This window comes from Echinops telfairi, unplaced genomic scaffold (genome assembly GCF_000313985.2).
Source record: "Echinops telfairi isolate 266 unplaced genomic scaffold, ASM31398v2 ScPeMD7_2;HRSCAF=8, whole genome shotgun sequence".
Classification (NCBI taxonomy): domain Eukaryota; kingdom Metazoa; phylum Chordata; class Mammalia; order Afrosoricida; family Tenrecidae; genus Echinops; species Echinops telfairi.
Genome location: NW_022103898.1, coordinates 6,492,321 through 6,496,641, shown reverse-complemented (window position 1 = coordinate 6,496,641; position 4,321 = coordinate 6,492,321).

Below are 4,321 nucleotides of genomic sequence, written 5' to 3'. Positions count from 1 at the left end.
CCCCCTTAGGTCTCTGGTGCTTAGAGCCTTCGTGTTCATGTCCAGGGCCCGTCTGAGAGGGAACAGCACGCCAGGATCCCAGGCCACCCGCCTCCACCAGCGCCCTAGTGGGGATAAATCCAGCAGCCCCGGGAGAGTTTGCGTCCACTTGTGGGGGGCCCAGGATGGCCAATCAGCCCTTGGGGAGAGATCCCCAGTTTCCTTGTCTATAAAATGGGGCCCATATGGTGGGCTATGGGGGAGGGGCACAGGAAGTGAGCGTGACACCGCTTTGTAAATGCTGACGTACAACACAACCATGCCAGGAGATGTGTGTGTGTGTGTGTGTGTGTGTGTGTGTGTGTACAGTGTGCAATCACTTCACCCATTTTCCAGAAAAAGCGTCAAATGAGCAAAGCACTTGTCATGGAGATGACCCCAACACGGTGACCCCATGCACGTCTCAGTCGACTGGTGCTCCAATGGCTGACTGTTCAGAAATGGACCGCCAGGTCTTTCTTTTTAGGCACCTCTGAGCGGACGTTACTGTCCACCTTGCAGTTAGCATCTGGGCAGGTAACTAAGGGGCGAAGAGCATGCAGCAGATGCCTGGCTGGTGCGGGCTGAATATGTTTGGTCATTCCACGCCCTGTGCCTGTGTGCATGGATCCCGTGGGGAGAAGTGAGGTGCCCTTTGTGCTGCCTGCTTACCATCTGCTCCAAGTGAGGAGGACAAGGCATGCTGCCTCCTTAAATATTTATAAGTTCAAAAGGTTAGATGGAGCCACGAAACAGAGGACAGGCTGACCTTGTCAAGACTTCCTCTTGCGTGGAACCTCCACCAATACTCATGGAAGCAGCAGTCCAGAGATCCAAGGACACACTGCCTCGGTGAATCTGCCACGCCGGACCTCCTTAAAGTGTTGAAAGGCAAGGGTATGACTTTGAGGACGCAGGTGTGCCTGGCCCAAGCCCGGTGTTTTCAAACGCCTAGAATACGCCTTTGGAACGAGAATGGCAAGACTGTATCTCATGTACTTTGGACATGTTATCAGGAAAGACCAGGTCCCTGGAAAAGGACATCGTGCTTGACAGAAGGGCAGTGAAAAAGTGGATGATCCCTGACGTGATGGCCTGACGCAGAAGCGGCAAAGTCGGGCTCCGTGGTAGCAGTCGGGAGATTGGCCCAGGAAGGACACGTGCTTTGCTGTGAGTCCCAACAATACTGGCAGCACATCCTCCAGCGGTGGGGCTTCCTGGGGTTATAATCCCATCTGGGAAGGTTACATGAATAAATAAATACGTTATTTGTTACATTTCTGAGGCTGTATGAGCGTCCAATGTGCCGGAGCCCTGACCAGACCTACCTCCAGACTGGGGGAGAGGAGAGCCTGAGATGCCAGGGATAGATTCCTGATGGCGAGCTGGAAGCTGGGGTGGGAGATATTCGCCCCTGCACGTTGGTCAAGGTGCTCCGGGGACAGATGTCACGTGTCCAGGGGAGGAGGACACAATGAGGGCAGACTTCTGATATCCAAAGGGCAGTGGCTGCTCAGAGCTCCATCAAAATAGCACTGCAATGTCGGGGGTGGGGTGGATGGTGCCGCCCTCTGGGGTGCCCTGTCCAACCCAACACCTCCCGGGGACACCAGCAAAGAATGGATGGCAGCTGGGCCAGGGCAGGGGCTCAGGACCCCCCATGTTGCTCCCCACAAAGGGTACTCATCTCCCCCTCTGAATGGGGGGGTCACCACGAAGTAGAAAGGGAAGTCCATGGAACAGACGCCGGTCTGGGAAGAGAAGGGCTGGAGCAGACCTGAGGGAGCTGGACCCAGGGGCATCACGACCCGGCTATGTGCCCCACGAGGCGGAGTGGACCCTGGGTCTGGGTTGTCAACCGTCCTCTCGCTGCAGATGGGACTGCTCCCCAGCGGAGATTCTCGCAAGAACTGATGGGGGTGGGGGTGGGGTGATATTCTGTACGTGCCAAAACAAAAGCAACAAGCCCACCACCCTGAAGATTCTGACCCATCTGGACCTCGTAGGGTAGACTCTATGGGTCCCTTTGGGCTTCTGAAGCTGTTGCTCTGTATGGGAGCAGACAGACTCATCTTTTACCCAAGAAGCATCAGCTAGTGGATTCGAACTGTTGGCGCTGTGCTTAGCCCGCCTGGTGACCCGCTGTGCCTCCAGGATGATCAGCAGCGAGTGGGGCTTCGGGATGACAATGACACACAGGTCCTGAGAGGCCGCAGCCCAACATGCCGGCTGCATGTGTTGCTGCATGGGATCCCTGGAGGCAAACCTGCTCCACAGGCATCATTAGATGTGAGTCTGGGGGCTCCCAGGCCCCTCCTTCCTACCCTCTGAGGGACACCAAGAACCCCCACCCCCAGGCTGTCTTCATAGGGAGGTGTGGGGAGGGCCTGTCCTCTGGTGGCCATTGACAGCAACTGCTAGGTGGCTACCGTCAGACAGGGCGCTGAGGCAATCACCAACCAGGCTCCTCAGCGAGCTAACCCCAGGGCCATGGTCACACGGCCAATGCAAAGGCCTGCGCCACTGCCCACCCAGACTTGGCATGGAGCACCCACATGGCCCAGCCACTGACATGAAAGACACAGGCCCCCTGGGAAGGTGAAGCAGAGCGGGAATGAGGGGTTCTCAGTGGACCTTCCTCTGGGGCAGCAGCAGGAGAGGATAGAGGAGGGTCTCTGGGTCTTGATTAGAAGCGCTGGTGGCTCATGGGGAAGGCCCCAGATGCTAACAGAAAGGTCAGAGGTTTGGACCCCTTGGACCCTCCTTAGGAGAAGAGAAGGCTGGTTTGCTTCCCTGAAGGTGCACAGCCTTGGAAGCCATCTGAGATGGTCTTTCTCTGCTCTACAGAGGGGTATGAGCCACAGGTCACTGACGGCACAGAACAGTGACGGCTGACCTCTCACCTTGGCAGGTGTTCACCTCTTACCTGGTCTGAGAGCACTTCCTTTCATCCTCGCGTCAGCCCTGTGGGATCGCTCGGATCACTATTCACCTGTTACTAACCCCATGAAGAGATGGAGACCTAAACTCAGAACCCAAGGAGGCCCCGCCAGCAAGGGTGCTGTGCACGAGGCAAGTCAGAGAGCATGTCAGCACGGGGACGGGATCTGTTAGAGAACAGACGTACCCACTTGTGGGGTCATTACTTCTGGAACACCCTTCCCTGGGATCCACACACGGCTGGGTGCAGAGTTTCCAAATAGAACGGGCCGTTCTCCTCTCTCTGATAGGGTTCCTGCGAGTCAGGATTCACTTGTGGACAGTGAGGGAGCCCATGAGGTTTGACTGAACTGTCTTTGTTTGTTTTTGTTTTGAAGGAAAAATGTGTTAGCAATCATCCACTGGTCAGAGACATGTTGAAATACGTGTTCGTTGGAATAAACCTGTGCATGTATGAACCGGAATCCTAGTAGGAATGCTATTTTGGGGGAAGAAAATGACTTTCTTTTCATTAATTCAAATAATCACATGCCCACAGCTAGATTAAGGGGGGCCACACCAGTCCAGCCCCACCCTTGACAGCCTCTCAGTACAGAAGCCTGCCTTCTCCTGCGGCCATTCTGAAAGCAAGCGAGTGAGTCGTGATGGGGAGAGGCTTGCCTCTCACACAGTCCACGGCCACTGTCCGTAATCATTTTACACCGAGTTCACTTGGTCATGAGAGGCGATTTACCCGTTCTTCGATTGGATCGGGATGAGGCCCATCTGTTTGCAAATTTGCACTGCTTCAGCACCTGGCTGAAACCCTCACAGAGCCTCTCCTCCCCCCCCTTCATCTGCTCCTCTGTGCTCCGATCAGATATGTCCCTCTCCCGGAGCTGCAGATTCAGTGCCATCCTTTGAAATAAATTCCTCTGGGCAGGTGTCCACGTAGTAGTTGGGATTGGGGCCAGCCCCTCAGACCTCTCCACTGGTTCCTTACTCCACACTGGCATGTTGCGTTCACATCTTGGAGCATTGGGTTGAAGTCTGGTCCCTCTTTCCCTGTGGAGATATAAACAATACCCTCCCCTTGGGTGGGTTAGTACCCTGTGGCCCCGCTACCCATTTCTTTTTTATTACTAATTTTTTTCTCTCCCCACCTCCTTTTCAGTTGTCTACCACGTGTATCCCTGTATTTGGTCTGGTCCCTGCCGTATTACCTGGTCCTCACCCTAGGAATGTTTGTATACAGTAGCTTTTTCCCTGTGCCCCTTTGGCATTTTTTTTTAAGCTTATCTCAGCGGACTCATGTTGTACTTGTCCTTTTGTGCTTGGCTTAGTTCACTTAGCATGGTTTCCTCCAGTTCTTCCCATGCAGCAA